Below are 18,412 nucleotides of genomic sequence, written 5' to 3'. Positions count from 1 at the left end.
TATGTAGCATCATCTAACTTTGAATAAAATTTAATTCAGTTCTATAACTTTACTTTCATTCAATTCAGTTATTTAACTTTTAATTTTATTTTGTTTAGTCATTTCATTAATCTTTGTTAGAATTGCAATTTTTGTAATCTTTAAAGTGACATCATTTTTGGGTCTCGTTTTAAACTTTTAACAGTAATATTAAAAAAAAGATGATAAGAGGATTGAGTTAAATAAAGTTAAAAATTAAAAGATCAAATTGAATGAACTTAAAGTTACAAGACTGAATTGAATTTTATACAAAATTAAAAAGAATAATTTGTAATTTAGCCTTTGCTTTTTGTTTGGAAATTAAATAAGCTTTTGGATTTTTGTATATAGACGTTCTCGCTATATTTATAAAAAAAAAAAACAAAATTAAAATTTTGAAAATAAATTAACTTTTATTTTTGTATCACAATTTTAGTATAAAACTTCCAAATATATTTATAATTTTGTTTTATATCTATCAAGCAAATGAAAGTTAACTTTCTTTTGAACAAAAAAAATTGTCTTGTTCAAAATAGTTTAGAATACTCATAATTTTTTTTTTTTTTTTGAAAAATGTTATATCCACAATATTTTCATAACAAATCTTAAGTAGTAAATTCTTATTAGCTATTTTTTTTTTTTTTTGAAGGGCGTAACATTTGTCTTGTTTTGTTGACTAGTAGTTATTACTGCACTTTAGAGTTGAAATAGAGTGAATGGAAAATTTTGGAGAGAAAATGGAAATAAAAACTTTTTTAGAATGTGTTTGGTTAGGTGGGGATGAAGGAAAATAAATAGTAGGATCAGGATGTTTTCTTCTTAGACCCATCAAAAAGTTTTCTCTCCAAAATAGAGAGACAACTAAAGGGAAAAAATAAGGCTGCTTGATGGACAAAAATACCTAAGTACACTTGCAAATGGGCTTTACCGCGTTAGTAGCCTTTGCTTTTTTTTTACTTCTTTTTTTCTTCTTCTTCTTCTTCATTTCGTCCAACTACTTTGTTTAATTTTTTTTTCCCCTTCATCCATTTGGACATGCACAATTTGTTTGCTAAATAAATGTGTTACTTTTTTGTTTTATTTAATGAGTACTTAATTGGGTGATTACATTTTTTTGGGTTGTTTGTCACTTTTTTATTTTAATTGTGCATAATTTTTTAATAAGAATATATGAATAAATCTATGCAAACTCACTTTTTTTCATTTCTTCACTTTTTTTTTACTTTCAATCAAACAAAAAAGAGAGAAATTAATATCTTTTCTATTTTTCAACTTTTCCATTCTCCTACTATTTTTTATCCTGTTATTTTTTTACCCATTTAACTAAACGGACCTTACCCTATGTTTAATTTGAAGGAAGAGAATAAAAGAGAAGAGAAAATGAATCAAAGCGGGGGGAAAAATGTGGACCCAAATAATAAATTTCTTAACAAATTTAGTTCATTTATTCAAACAACAGAAGTGATTTAATTTTTCTTCCTTCCTTTCTCTTCCTTTCAAACCAAACTTTGGCACCGACGAAATCTATAAAAGTCACCTCTATCACAAATTTAATATGAATGGACCAAAGGATGGGAGGTTAAGAGAAATGAACTGATAACACATTGTCCTGGACCCAGCCTAGTTAATGTCCTGAAAGTGAAATACATAAAGAAACGCACATGGATAGGCACAAATTTAATATGAATGGACCAAAGGATAGGAGGTTATGAGTAATGAACTAACAGACTTTCTCCGGACCCGGCCTAATCAATGCCTTGAAAGTGAAATGCACATAGATAAGTCGTTCGGTATATGTGTTTTAAAATTAAAAATTATTATTTAAAAATATATATAGATAAAAAAATATTTAAAAAATATGTAATATTATTTAAAAATTAAAAATTATTGTTTAAAAATACAATCCAAACGCATTCAAAGTTATAAAATAAAATAAACAACGTACATGTATGCTTTGGAAAGTAAACTAGCTTCCAAACTTATGTGGTTGTTATGTCAAAGGCGTTTTTTATATTTTTTTTTATGGGGGTGCACGTTATTCCCAGCCTTTTTGCAGATTTACACAGCTTTATGGAGTCTTTTTTCCAGATTTGTGGGTCAGCTTTGTATGAAAAAAGAAAAATTAATAAATGGACCAAAATACCCTTGCCTCTCACTAACTCAAGCCTTTAAATACCGGAATTGAGGAAGACAAACTGGGTTGATAGTGGGGAAATAAAAAAGGAGACAGACTGAGTTAGAAAAGAAAGCTGTGAAAAATAATAGAAGACAGAAGTTGAGCTAAGAGTTTGATATGGGAGAACATAAAAGATGAGAAAGGAGAAGTAGGTGGATGGGAGAAGATAAAGGTGAAAAGAAGATAGGAGACGTGTGGTTGAGAAAAAAAGAAAAAAGAGAAGAAGTAAAAATAAATAAATAAATAAAAGTAAAAGGATGAGATACTATCCATCATGTAAGGAATTTTACAAATTATAATTTAAAAATTGTATTACAACACCGCAAATTATCATAAAATTTTCACAATAGTTGAAGTATCAAATCTTCTATATGTGAAAATAAAATTAAATAAATTAATAAAATATTAAATTAGGATAGACTACAACTTAAAACAAAAAATATTGTAAAAATATTGTCACATTTAATTGTAAGACAAAGTTTAGCTACAAAAGTTTACAACCTTAATATTTTTTTTATTAGAGGTGAATTTTGACAAATCTACCATTAGATTATATCTTCTTCTTATATCCTTCATGCTTGCAAAATTTCTAGAAAATTAAAAATCAATAACTATGTCATTTATAAATTTTTTAAATTACAAGTTTTTTTTATAGTTTAAAATTATGCATAATATATAAGCTTGTAGATCATATAATAAATAATATCCGATTGATAGGGGTGGCTCCAGAATTTTTTTCCCAGGGAGGTCAATAAGAAACATAAATTATATAAAATCTAAAACAAGACTTGGATATATAAATTTACAATTCTTTAAATGTTTTATATTTTTATTGTCTTTAGTGTTAAGTGATTTTTTTTTTGTATTAATTATTGTTGTTAGTGATTTTTTTTGCAATTCTTTAATTTATAAGTTTACAATTCTTTAAATATTTTATATTTTTATTGTCTTTAGTGTTAATGTATTGACCACGTCACATAGTCAACAACCATTCACAGCTCACAAGTCACCTTCAACAAAATTTAAAAACTCCTCACAAGTTACAAATTAGTCAAATAGTCAAAGTGGTAAGTCATAACTAAACTGCATAGTCTTTATATCAAACCAATAAAACACTTAGAGCAACTCTGCAACACCCAACAGCCAACACTCAACAGTAAAGAAACTCAAACTCAAGTACTCAACAACAATAAAACACTATAAACTAATAAAAGTAATAAGTCCTATAAATCTATAATCCATTAACTCCCACAGGCCCACACACGGTCAGACTTTTCACTTTAGAGACTCAAAACTTATGTTGAATTATTCAAATATCAGAAGTTCTCTCTAAATTTTTGTATATATTGTTTGGAGAGTAAACAGTTACATTTATTTTTTACCTACTTACTTTTTGAAATATGTTTTTCAATAGACTTTTTATCATTTTTCCATCTCATTTAAATTTTATTTCTTAATTCATTCTTTATTATTTTTTAATCTTTTTTTATTCTCCCTAATAACTATATTTTTCAAATTCCTAACTGCTATATTTTTAAATTTCCCAACGGTAACATTTTCAAAATTTTCAACAATTATATAAGCTTTTTTTTAAGGGTCATATTTTTTCAAATGGTAATATTTCTCAATAGTCATGTTTCAAAAAGACTTAACAAATTTCAAGATTTACATAGATTTGATAAATTTCAAATTCCATAGAATTTTTAAAGTACTTGTACAAGACACATAGTCATGTAGATCAAGCCACAGTTAGAAGTATTTATGAAGATCGCATAGTCTCTCATTTGTTGGCTAAAGCAATATTATTTCAGCTTAAGAATAAAATCTAGAGCTGACACACAATTGTAAAGAACATTATGTATTAAATTAACCCCACTCCTCCTTTCAACAACCGACAAATAAGTGATGATACCAACATGGGCTAGTCATGGGAAGCATATAGGAATCTCATCAGTACTACATTAAAGAATAAAAACATCAATACAAAAGAAGTTTGACATTTCACAGTTAATATTAAACACTAAACCTGCCTGTTTCATTGTAGCAAGCTACTGATACAAAAGAAGCTTTACATTTTAAAAGCTAATCAGCTAAAGTTGAACATCATCTTGGATATATGTATATAGTACAGTAGGATCACATTGCAACCAAAAAAAGTGAGTGACCCAACATATATCCTTAGTCAGTAGAATCATATTGTAACCAAAAAAAAAAAAGTTTTAAGCGCTCTCTTAATCGTACAAAACAAGAGCATTGATGAATATAATAGTCTAATGACTAGACCTTCGTTTTTCAAGGATCTCCATTTGGCGCTGATGAATATATTCTTGCTGCACTGAAGACAATGTACTTACATCCATCATCATAATCTCTGTTTCCTCCTTCACTTGTTTCGTTCTAAATTTCTCCATCACTTGGGGTGGAGACATTTGGCTTAATGTTTGGGCTTATGGAACACTGTCTTCATCACTAATATGTGAAGATCCAGACATATAATCATTATAGCTATCTTCTATAAGATTAGTGAATGATGTGCCTCTTGGAATACCCGAATCCATCCCTAGTAACAAAAACAAAAAATAGAAACACATAATGCTAATGAATAAACATAGCAAGCTCTCTTCCATATGCATTTACTTGACAGTTAACACTAATTACTTATTACAACTTATTCCATCACATGACATTATTAATAAGCATGTATGTCAAGACTACCTTTAGCCGATAAAACTAGTGCAGCAACAAATGCAAAAAAAAAAAAGGGCAATATTATGAGCATTTTTCATCCCTAAAAGCTACCCTCCAATTGTAACTCATTGCCCTCTTATTAGCAATGTGGAATTACCACGATTATATAGGATGCTTGCACTGTGGAATTACCATGATTGGCAATGTTAAAATTGAGACAATTTTTCCAACATTCTACATGTGCCTCTGGCCCTTAAACACCCATTATAGCCAAAAAAGGAGACTCAAGGTCATTACAAACAAAAAAAAGAAAAGAAAGGAAACTAAATTATAAGGATAACTAAGAAGTGAGATATGCTTCTAAGTTCAATAGCAGGGGGGTTTTGCGCAAGCCACAAAAACTTTGATGTGAAAAAAAAAGGTGCTGCATTTCTTTATAATGCTGAACTAGCAAAACAAGAAACAAACTCCAGAGGAATGAATGATAAATCATAAATCAACACCATACTTCAGGCCTAGGTCTAAATAAATCTTTTTACCACAAGGAGTTCTTTGTAGAAGATGAAGAACTCCCTTATATGGCCTCCACTTATATGACAATGAACATGAAGAGACATCTTCCCCTTTACTTTCTTCCACTCTGCCACCACTTTATCTCTTTGCAATCTATTGTACCACCCTTGCTACTGAAAATTATATCCAATCTCCAATCTTTTAGGTTCTGAAACATAAAGTATGATAAAGACATATAACAAAACATATATCAACAAAACTGTTTTCTATTAACTCTCTATAATCCCCTGCTATCCTGTGTCTTTCTTTATAATGAATTTTAACCAAAATTATATCCTCTATTTTTTTAGAGATAGAATTTTCTAATTTTAGCAATAGATCCACATCTACTTCCCATGATCTCCTTGATCCACCCTAATAGAGGTCTGTAGTCCACTGCTCCTTGCTAAATAAGTAAGGAATAGTATGATCCAACCCACAAGATCCCCTTGCCTTCTCTGTTTTCCTCAGAGCAAGATTTCAATCATATTCATATAATTCCATTTCTGTAAAGTGGATTCCACATACCCCATCAATTATTTAACTGTTATATTATTGTAGGGGGACAATTCTAACTACTAAGATGTCAATTTTGATTATATTACCAAATAAAAAGTTTGCTTGAAATCAAAGCCGACATTTTTGGCAATATAAACTAGTTTGCTTCTAACTTCTCATATTACTGTAACACATGAATTAAAATGCATTGAAAAAAAAAAAAAAAGAACAAGAAGAAGGAAGGAAGAAAGAAAGGGATTAAGCTCTGTATGAGGGAAGGCCTTAAGTTGAACAGTTGGCATGCAAAAATAGAGATGAGGCCAAAAAATTTATTAAAAAATAAGAAACTAAAAGGAATCAGATTAGCTTATTAAAATAATTGATTTCTACTGTTATTTAACTAAATAGTAATAATAAGTAATAATTTATTATATAAATAATTACTCTTATTTGTTTGTCCTATTTGAAAAGTCAATTTTTTTAAAGAAACACCATTTATTGTCTTCTCTACGTTATAAAAATGTATAAGTTTACAAAATTACCCTTAAATAAATTTATCAGTTTAAAAAAAAAAAAAAAAAAAAAAAGAAGAGTTACTTTTAATGAGGCAACTAAAAAGGTGCCCTAATTAGATTGATTATTTAAATATTTGTTAGTTTTCTTTTTAAATAGTTTTGAAAATAAAGTACGGGTATAATAGGAATATTAGTAAATTAATAACTTTTATTTTTAGAAATAAAGACAATATTTTGAGACATCCCAAAATGGAATAGAGAATAAAGAAACTGGGATGAAGGAGTATATAGTAGTGATAATACTAAAACGGTATGCCAAAATATACTAATTCCGAAATATTTTGTTCAAATGCATACCAAAATATTCAAAACATTAATTGTAATTCAGGTCAGCCATTAAGGTAAGGTCACAAAAGTAGCCTAGGCCCTAGTATAAAAGAGCTCCAAAATTCTTAGTTAATATATACTATCAATAACATGATTCCTTATATGGGTTTCAGCATTTTGCATACTAAAATATCCTCACACAAATTTTTAAACTCTCTAAAATAACCATATCTTTTAGTTAAATAATTTTAAATTTAAAAACACAAACTGGACCATCGTGCAACCTTGGTGCGGTGGTCACTCCACAAATATAAATGCTTGTGAGGTCTAGAGAGGAAGGACCAGGGTTCAGGTCTCCAGGAGGGAGTTTCGTACACATATACACTTTAGATTAGGCTAGAGTAGAAATTCTATCTTGTAAAAAAAAAAAAAACCTTTACATTAACATTGTTACTTGTTCATTTTTCAGTTCACATCATCCCACTTCAATGACTCATCTTACATTGAGTGAACAAAGCAATGGTTGACAGATACACACTAATACAAATCAAAATCACATCTCATCTATATATATATATATATATATATATATATATATATATATATATATATATATATATAATAGGTGAAGCAGAGAGAAACTCCAATTAGAATTCTAACTTAGAATTTTAATATATTATTGTGTCACGTGTCAATGTAAATATGAAATTGAAGTCTAATTTGTAATTCCAATGTGTTTTTTTTTTTCTTTTTTTTCCACACCCATGTATTTTCAGGTTCACCTTCCTTTTCCACACCCACGTATTTTCAAGTTCACCTCCCTTTTCCACATGGAATTTCAAAAGAATCTCTCAGTATCAATGATGCATGTATTTGGGTAATTTTGTATCTTATATAAGAAGAGGTTCTCCAAATATTTCGGTTGTACTTGTTTTAAATAAAGCTTATTGTCTTCAGCAGCATATTTTCAAATTCATCCATCATATCAATTTTTATAATACAAACTTAAAAACACACAGACACACACATATAACCTCAATCAAATTTATTCCTTATCAGATTATGCTCAAAATTTCAACGCAAAAATTAAAACAAACTTAAGCAAATAATATTTCACATTACCAAAATTTATGCATTAGCAGTGAATATTTAAATTTCAATAACAAAAATTTATTATTAAACAAAGATGCAAATTTCAAGCATTGGGAAATAGAACTTAAAAAGAGAAAGGCAAATGGCTGTAATATAAAGGAAATGAAAGATAGGCTGATAGAAACTCCTGGGGCACCGGTGACTTCCTCATATTCAGCTGCATCCTCTTCCTGCAAATGATGCTTTGGAATCAGCTTAGGGAGAATATGCTGACTTATGCTGATGAGAAAGAAGAAAAGGCAAGGGGAATAAGATTCTAGCTATAGGAATCCATGTTACACCAAAAAGACCAGGACGTATACTGTATACAAATTGGAAGATTGTAAATGTTGCTATGTATAAAAAGTTCTGACTCTACAAAGGAAGCATGAACTCCTTCCAAGACCCTGGCGCAGGGGCGGAGCCACGTAGTGGCTTGGGGGGCCGTGGCCCCTGCAAAAAAAAAAAAAATCCATTTGCTATGCATAAAAATCAATTGAGCCCCCCCAATATATGACATCCGGCCCCCCATACCCATAGTAGTTCCACTATTCTCACTTTCTCAGCCTCAGGCCTCAGCTTCAGTTTTAGGCTCCAAGTAAAACAAAATAATTAAATAGTCAAAATTCAAGTCTAAACAATACAAACAAAACTCCACTTTTCTCTCTATCTCAAAACCCACCCCACCGAATCCATTCCCTTGACTTCTTATTCTTTTTTTTTTTTGTCTTCTTTGATACACTTCCCACTTCTGACTCCACTGCCTACTCCACTGCCTACCAGGGGACTGATGGTGCAGAGTTTTTGGGGCTGGTACTCTGGTAGGCAGTGGAGTCAGGAGTGGGAAGTGTATCAAGGAAGACAAAAAAAAAGAATAAGAAGTCAAGGGAATGGATTCGGTGGGGTGGGTTTTGAGATTGAGAGAAAAGTGGAGTTTTGTTTGTATTGGTTGGACTTGAGTCTTGACTATTTAATTATTTTGTTTTACTTGGAGCCTAAAACTGAAGCTGAGGCCTGAGGCTGAGAAAGTGAGAATAGTGGAACTACTATGGGTATGGGGGGCCGGATGTCATATATTGGGGGGGCCCAATTGATTTTTATGCATAGCTTAATGGATTTTTTTTTTGCAGGGGCCACGGCCCCCCCCCCCCCCAAGCCACTACGTGGCTCCGCCCCTATCTGTATATATCCGCAGTTTTATAGTGAGATGTATCACCACAAGTGAATGTGTGAACTCCATTTTTACGTACACCAAGCTACAACCAGTTAACTTCTTGTCCACAAGTGAATGGAAAATTTTCTTTCCTTGCTTCTACTAATCCAGAGTGTGACAACATGCTGGTTTTGTACTCATTCAGTACTTTCAATTTTGTATTATTGACCCTTAAGGTTTACGAATTGTTCAAGTTGATCATTCTATTAATTATAATTGACAGAAATGATCATTTGGAATTAGAAACTTTTGCTTTTGTGTGTTAGGCTGAAAGCAACAGGACCTCCATGATAGATTATTTCAATGAGTTATGCACTTCAATCCATCTCTTTTTATTTCTTTGGACCATGAACATTTTCTTCAAAAACAATATAGGATGTCATGAATGTTTTCTTCAAACCTACTGAGAGAACCTATCATGAGGAGATGATACAATTGATGTCATTAATTCTATTGCCAGAGGGACACAAGATTCCCCTTTTCTCTGCTGTTGGTCTTCTCCATTATGAAATATCTGCTCAGATATGTTGCTAGGCTGGTTTGGTCAAGCAATGGAGAGTCCTGAAAATCTTTCTGAGGTATATCTGCCTTACAAATATGTATTAGCTAAGATAGCTGAATATTAAACTGGTTGGGTGACTGAATGCAGGAGAGCACCAAAAGGATCCCCCTATAACTTCTAATGAATCGGCCTTTTTTTCCTGATTTTTATGTTAGGGGTACTTAGATGCATGCACAACATTATTTCGTGTTGGCAAGGTTCCTTGGGTGGACATCGAAGCATTGATTTGTGGAGGGCTGTACCACATTGTGTTTTATGGTGAATTAGGAGAGAATGGAACTCAATATGTTTTGAAGGGAAGGAATGGTCTATTCCGGAAATTAAATCTCTCCTTCTCCACACCTTACTGGATTGGAGTTTTGTTTTTAATCTTTTTCCATGTTCTATTTTTTTTTAATTGCTCGATCATTGTAATTTAGGAGTTTGATGCACTGCTGCCCATATACACCCCGTTGTACCTGGTTTTTTTATTAATACAATTCCGTTATTTATCAAAAAAAATAATCTGAATAGAACTAGCAGCTCCCTTTTACAACGAAATTCATGTAGTGCTAGAATTATATACCTTCCTAGCAAATAGAACTTCCAAATTATATTAATAAGAACAATTTCTTTTACTTCTCTTTGTGAGTTAAAGTAACTGAACTTTTAAATTTTTTTTCTCTTTGGTAAAATTGCCCAGGTTTGTAGTATGAAGTTAATTTAAATTTTCTGAAAGAGTTGAAATGGCTCAAATGTAGGAGCCTAGCTGCTTTAATTGAAGTGTTGCTTTATGATATTTCTTACTACTGATCCAGTTGTTTCCTTTTCCTTAGAATTCACTGAGTTAATTATTTCTTACATCACCACTTTTGTTACAATGTCTCTTATCTGCTTCTTGTTGTTTTCTTCCCCCCTAACTTTTAAGTGATAGTGCTGACCTACTTTATTAATTTCCAGAATGCAGAGGAGGACAATTTTGCCATTGAATTTGTAGCTATGGGTGTAAATATTGCACAGTTTTTCAAACGTGATTTTGAGGAAAATGGCTTTATGGAGAGCGTGGCGCTCTTTCTGAATGTGGTATAATTTGAAATCTGCATATGGACCATATCTTGATATACTTGTTTCTTTATGAGTTCAGTAATACAGTCTCTGAATTGCATTCCTAAACTGTGTCCTCTGATGTGCTCTTTTACAGGAAAATGACTATACATTTGAACGTATTATTACTCCTATAGCTCTTACTACTGCTGATTTTTTGGCTTATGAATGCGGGAAGCATGTTCTTGTCATACTTATAGATATGAGTTCTTATGCTGATGCTCTTCGTGAGGTAATGTAAAATCTTTATGCCTTAATTTGCACTGGGGCTGTGCCACGTACTGTAATTTATGAAAAAAACAAAGGTCAGTGTCAGGATGCATGAAGCCTTTTGTGCATCCTTCAACATCTTTTTGTGGTTCTAATACTTAGAAATATATAATATATTTGCAAAATTTACATGGCTTCCTAGTATATTTGAAAGTCAAGACTTGTCCGGAGTATTTTGAGTACTCTGTAAGAGCCTCAAAAGCCTTCTAAAACAATTTGCTTGACGCAAACAACTGATTGCTACTGTGCAGGTTTCTGGTGCCTGTCAAGAAGTGCTGGGAAGGCGTGGTATCTTGGGTATATGTATACTGATTTGGAAACAATTTATGAGCGTGCTGGAAGGATTGAAGGGCAGAAAGGCTCAATTGCACATTCTGATTTTAGCACTGCCTAATGATGGTAATGGATTCTCAAATCATCTCACCTATTCTTCGATCTTGTTTTAATGACAAATTATTTCTTGAACATTGATTTACCAAATATATATATATATATATATATATATATATATATATATATATTCTTGAACACTGATTTCTTTGTTTTCTCAGACATTATGCATCCAACTTTAGATCTTACTAGATATATCACAGGGGCAGATATACATTAAAAGGCAGTTGAACAACTGATGGGAAATAAATTTCATGTGGTTGGGGGTTTCTTATTATCACAGTAGTTTAGTGCCATGTGTACATGATGTCAACATGTAAAACAATATTTTTAATAGGAACATGTGCTATTATCACAGTAATTTAGTGCCATGTATATATACATAATGTCAACATGTAAAACAATATTTTTAATAGGAACATGTGTGTGTGTGTGTGTCATATAATAATCTAAATGCAACAAACTGTATCTAAGGAAACAGACTTAATAGTTTTATGCCACCATTAAGAATTTTACCTTCTCTATTGTAGCATGGTTTTGATGAATTTTTTAGAGTGACTGGGTTTACAACAACTGGTTAATGGTTGAAAACAGTGCATAGAACTAGCAGCTCCCTTTTACAATGAAGTTCATGTAGTGTAACAACAATAACAATATTAAATTCATGTAGTGTAACAATAATTTGAATAGAACTAACAGCTCCCTTTTACAATAAAATAAAGCGCATAAAGTACAAAAGTCCATTAAACCATGAACTGAAACAAAAGAATGAAAACCTAACACTACAACCTAGTCCTAAAGAGTATTAAAAAGAATAGTTTAAGATCTGATTTTTTTTTTCCTGAATCGTCAAAGTGCCCATTATTTCCCTCCCGCCGAATGCATCACATCAAATAACAAGGGACAACCATGCAAATAGCAACATTCTGATTTACAGCAATACCCATAATCAATTCACAATCACTGTCCATAAAATTCTACTGAATACAACACAAAGTAAAAGAATATGTTGGTCTAATAGTATCTCCAAAATTGAATGAGAATAGGTGCAGATTGTTCAACTTAATTACAATTTGTTATGTCCAAGATCTTCATATAGAAAGTATATGAATAGAAACAACATAAAAAAATATACTCAATAGTTCAAAGAAAGAATTACATAAAAATATAAACAATCTAATTTGTATGGAAAACTAACTAAAGCAAAAAAGGCTAAAAGAAAATTATCTAAGATGTCAAGATTTAGATTTGAATTGTTTGTATTTATTACCTTCTCATCATAAGCTTGACATCAACGCAACCAATTGAATAAACTTACTAAATAATAATATATCAAAATTGAAAGACAAAAAAAAAAAAAAAAAACTAAAAAAACTCAATAATAGTAATAATGAAATGGTTGTGAAGCAACAAAAAAAAAAAGTAATAATGAAATGGTCATTTATGCTTATGCACAAAAATATTCAATAATTGTAATACTGAAATCGTCGTTAAGCAAAAGAATAATGATGAAATGGTCATTTCAGCTTTCTCATTGAGTATTATAAATGGGTCACTTGGCATTAAAATTAAGAAAGTTAAAATGGATATTTTAGACTACAGTTAGAAGCTAATTTGAATTTTAACTTTAATACATCATCGATTTTCTCATATATTGTGCTGGAAAATTATTAAATACTCCGGAGTACCATAAATGCGTACTCCCCCATCTCACATGAATTGTAGGTCCAACCATAAATTTAATTAATGACACCCACAGGTATGTGAGAGGAGAGAGTACGCATTTATGGTGCTATGATCTCAATTGTCAAGGGAGGGTCACTAACTCGTGATGCATGGGAAAATTTTGTGTAATAGTATAATACATCATCTCACACATAAAAATGATTACCCCTTAAAGAAATTAAAACCTTGAAGACTCATTCTACCACTAAGTTATTGTAGGATTTTGGGGTCATGAGAAAAATCAGGAAAACTTACCCCATGTCATTCTTTATGGTGGTCTACCACATTACTGTTTCCAGTTTTAATAATGTTAATTTGACACTTTCAAGCCAAAAAAAAAAAAAAAAAAAAGTTTGGCACTCATTTATTCATGATATTTTGGAAGGTAGATTATACTTGCAAATAAGGCATTACAAAAAATCAGTTTCATCCTCGAGGTTTTCTACATCATTAGTTATAAAGTAATAGTATTTTAGTTACCTAAATTGTTGAGAATGAAGTCATGAACCACCTTACAAAAATGTCTTTGACATTGATAAATCCTTTCTAATAACCAAATAAAGAAGACAAATACATAAGATGATGGTTTACATAACTTTCAAATTCCAAAACTTAGTTCCAACTACTAATAAGAGCCTTAGGCCCAAAGATGTCCATGAATTGGTCATCAAAGGTGAGGAAGTTCAAAAAATTATATTCAAGAAAATAAAATAACCTGCACATCAAAATAACAAAAAATTGATAGCACATTCTCTCTTGAAAAGAACATATGCAAGCTCCATCATTTAGCCGATCCTCAAATCTCAATAAACCCATTTATCTCACTTTTCCAACTTCAACAATCATACAAAACCCTCCAGAATTCCAAATTTTTAAAAAGAGAAAAATAAAGGCAGCACCTAAGTTTGAAGAACATTCTTAACCTCCATTAGCATAGGACCAGGGGACCATGATTGTAGCACCACCCGCACCATTCTTATTTCTCTTCCTCCTGACCATTGTACATGTATTAGGAATTCCAGAATAAAAAAAAAAATAATTACTCACTTAAACTTGTTTACCCATTAAACTTGTTTACCCATCATTGGATGAAATAGGAAACACATGACATGAACATAAAATGACATGCCGTTAAATAAAATTGGGAATAATTTAAAAATCTGAGAATTCCATGCATTCAAATAAGAAACTCGGCTTTTCAAACTTGTTTATCATATCCATTATTCCACTAAAGTTCTTAATTATATGAAAATACAGTTTCTACACACACAAAACAAAACAAAACAAAACAAAAAGAAAAAAAAGGAAAAAAAAGAGGTTTCTAATTGCATCAAATACAAATAAGCCACATAAATGAACTTTCTTGAGGATTCATCTTATCATTCACCAACTATATTATGCACCCTACCCATGGGAAAGTTCTCAAATTTGACAATTGAAGACATTCTTGAATGCTTATATGCATCGCAAATTATGTTCCCACTATTAAGTTTATGAGGGGTCTTAAGGATAAGAATCTCATAAGTTTGAGCAAGTAATAAGAACCTTTATCTGCTTTTGGCACTTTTGCATTTGTTTTATTAGTAGATGAAACACCAAGTTTTGTGCCTCTGGCTTTGGATTTATTCAACTCATTGATTTATTCAAGTGGATCTGAGAAGCATTATAAGGAAGTACATGCAATGTTAGAAGTTAATTCTAATTTAAATATATAAAAGTTCTTTTTTTTTTTGTTGAGAAAAAGGTAAGAGCATTTTACTAATCAAAAATCATTTTGAAATACATCATCCAGATCACTAGGTAGTTCTTCTATCCATACATCTGTATCTGCAGATAAAACTGCTCTACGTGCAAGAGAGTGCGCTTAATTATTACCCTCTCGTTTTACATGGTGAAAGCTACATGATTGCAATGTGGAACCAATTCTACGGGCATTCTCAATCACATGCCCATACAACGTGATACATTTACCAGGAGCATTCAGAGCTTGTATAACCCGCAAGCAAATTAAGCAATCACCCTCAACCAACACCCTGAAAGACTCAGCTCTGTTGCTAATAGGACTGCTTGTTTTGCTGCCAACGCTTCTGCCATCTCCACTGTTTGAGGCGCAAAATCTTCTGACTCAGTGCTGCAATCAAATTCCCCGTGCTGTCCCGAAAAACTACTCCCAATCCAGCCATGCCCAAGTGTTTGAATAAGGCTGCATCAAAGTTTGCTTTGTACCAATTCTCCATCGGCAGAGCCCATCAGACCGGAGCAGGTCTGGGAAGTGTCCTCGGGGCCTGTCTGTGCACCTCAAAAAATTCCTCCACCTGTGCTTTTGCTCTTCTTCCAATCTCTAACAAAGGCCATGTGGTCTGATTTTCTCTAATTCTGTTGCGCCATTGCCATAAGCTCCAAGCTATGGTTGAAAACCAAGCTATTCGAAAAACGGACCCCTGCATTAGCACCCCTACAAACAGGTCCATGAAGGTCCGGTGATGCTTCTTATATAAATCCGCAAAGCTTCTCTCTGACTTCCAGATTGCCTGGGCTTGCTCACAGTACCAAAGCCTGTGCATGTTTGTTTCCCGAGACTGCTCACATAGAGAACATGTTTCATCCACCATTAGATGCCTATAACAGTTCATTTAACTCTTAGGAGACTAAATTTAATATTAAATTTTGAACCCACCACATGCCACTTCAATCACTCTACCAACAAAATAAGAACAAAAAATATAGTATCAGTTGCAAGTTTTACCCCATTTACAATAGCATCTTGAAACAGCAGAGGTTGGTATGCTGCTGCATGATTCGGATATATTCAATGTTAATGCAGTTTATGGGTTCAAACAACATGAAAATCTGTTATCGCTTTCTTCCATTGGGATTTTTGCTTAATAAGCGATGACGCAGAGTGATTCAACAACTATCCCAACAACATATTATTGGCTATGTTAAAACTAATACAAGAAAAAATAAATAAAATATGAAGATTTATTGAAATGGATACAATAAGCTAAAAAGGACATTTTGCATTAGAATTAACCAATTGAAAATATTCGAATCAAGTCATCTATCCACATAATAGAGTGGATATTTTGCTGTCATAAGGTTTGTGTCAAAGCCAGCAATAATAACTCATGTAATTATCAATAGACCAACTGCTCATGCAAATTCTTAAAACACAAAAACTTGACTTAAAAGGGACTTAACAATTTAAGGAGTTCTAACATATTGAAAATTTAAGGTTTTCTTTGTCTCCTAAAGCATCAATCCAAACCTCACAACTCAAGTATAACAAACACAATAGCCAAAGGATCCTAGAAATATGCTTTTAAAGCCCCAATGTCACAAAAATCTTATAGTCAAGTATTTTGACAGACAAGTTGCAGGCAATTTCTAAGGGGTCAATCCAAAGGCCAACGCTATTTAATCTAAGGGCTTGATAAGATGTAATGAAACCACCAATGGTCAACGCTATTAATTTCAAAATGTAGCAGTTGTTAGTTCCAAAAGAGAAAAAATATAAATAGAAATAGTAAACAAAATAATCCCAACGAATTTCCTGAATGATCACTCAGAAAACAATCCAATGGCATTTTTCAAATAGAACAGTTGACATAGGGAAAAAAATAAGGGAAGAAGAAGAGGCATGAAATGGACCTCATTGTCATGGAAGACTGTTTGATGTCCAAGTTGGTGCGGTCATCAACTCTGCCATAGGAAAACAAATGTCAAAAAGAAGAAACACAAATAGAAATGGGTTTTATTTTTTGGGTAAATATAGTGATTGTTTTTTGCATTTTGGATTAATACAAAGCTAAATTTCTACTGGAAGAGAGAGGCTTTTTGCACTATGTAGGTGCTCACATTATGTGAGGCTGTGTGTGAATGCCATAGAGGAGAAAGAAGTATAAGAGGTGAGAGAGATAAGGAAGAGAAATGGTCCGGAAATTTACAAACACAAAATAATAATAAATGAATTTATAACTGCAGAATATGTAAGAGCTTATTAGGATTTGATGGATAGAAGAAGTGGAAAAGACACCTAGATGCAAGAGAATCGTGATAATATTCTGCTCTACCAATTTGATAACTAATTGGATTTTCACTAAGCTTTGACTTTAATTATATATATAGATAGATGAGGTTGTCTTTCTTTCTTACTAATTCATTTCCTGTATAATAGTAAATGAAATCACATTATGCAAAAACGTAAATCACCAGAGTGATATAATTTGGCAGTAGAAATCCATGATCATTCTTTAGTGGATTGAAAAGGGGCCTAACATAAAAATTCTAAATCATCAATAACATTCTCCAAAGTTACTACTCATTATATTAGTGAAAAAAAAAGTTACTACTTATTAGTAAGCAATTTCTGTTTTCAAAGCACCCAACTAAAGCTATTTCATCTCTTATTGCTTTTTTTTTTCAACTCTAAATATGAAAACTAAATGAATTCGTAAGCAAGAAAGACAACCTCAAGAAACAAGACACTTTTAAAAATGAATTTGTAACCATGAAACACACTTTGTTTTTTTTTTTTTTTTTTTTTGTATTTTCACAATCCCCCCCCCCCCCCCCCCCCTAAAAACTCATGACATGAAAACACAAACATAACACAGTAGCCCCAATAGCGCCAACATCCAAACATTGACATTAGAGGATCCAGCCTCACAAAATCTCAAGGAAAAAAAAAAAAGAAAAAAGAAGAAGCAAGAAATGCTGCCAGCCACCTGCCAGTCTTGGCCGCCATTGACATGCACACTCACAATTACGCTTCATACAAGTTATAAAAATCTGAAAAACATTCAACAAGAAATCAATAAAATATTTATATTAAAAAATGCAATAAAAGAAATAGATAATCTTTACTATAAATGAAACAAAGGGAAGATCCTTAGCAAAGAAATCAAGGAAAGGGAAAAAAAATTCATAAATTTAATATCAAAATTTCATTACCAGATCTAATCACTTTTTTTTTTTTTTGCGTGGGTGGCTGAAACTCTTTTGGTGCATAATTAGTCTTCGGTGGAAGATGCATAATTTTCAGAGATCACAACAACCGAAATCATTGACCTTTTGATGGTTTTGAGAAGTTCCTTTGAAATTTTTCAATGATTTTGGTCGTTGTGATCTCTAAAAATTATGCATCTTCCAAATAGTGTTTGGACGAACTTGTTTGGATTTTTGAGTGTAGGAAAAATCTTGGCCAATTGGTTTTACCAGTTTTTTATGGAGTAAATCCATCAGAAGTACGTAAGCAAGAGGGA

General features: G+C 31.8%; 1 long non-coding RNA gene and 1 pseudogene across 2 annotated transcripts in view; one reads left to right on the top strand and one right to left on the bottom strand.

The window, feature by feature from the left end:
- The window catches only part of LOC142643329 (uncharacterized), a 41,828-nt gene extending 23,717 nt beyond the window's left edge, over positions 1–18,111 (bottom strand). Inside the window, exon 1 of one of the 2 annotated variants that reach the window (XR_012845838.1) lies at positions 18,102–18,111. This is a non-coding gene — a long non-coding RNA (uncharacterized LOC142643329). Of the gene's footprint in view, positions 1–17,875; positions 17,947–18,101 lie in introns of those variants that run through there. The other variant, XR_012845837.1, reaches the window with a different exon arrangement.
- On the top strand, positions 9,500–11,953 carry LOC142643104 (V-type proton ATPase subunit B 2-like; annotated as a pseudogene).
- Positions 18,112–18,412: the final 301 nt, after the last annotated feature.

This window comes from Castanea sativa, chromosome 7 (assembly GCF_040712315.1).
Source record: "Castanea sativa cultivar Marrone di Chiusa Pesio chromosome 7, ASM4071231v1".
Taxonomy (NCBI): Eukaryota; Viridiplantae; Streptophyta; class Magnoliopsida; order Fagales; family Fagaceae; genus Castanea; species Castanea sativa.
Note: the sequence above shows the minus strand (reverse complement) of the source record. Positions and strands in the feature narration are given on the sequence as shown.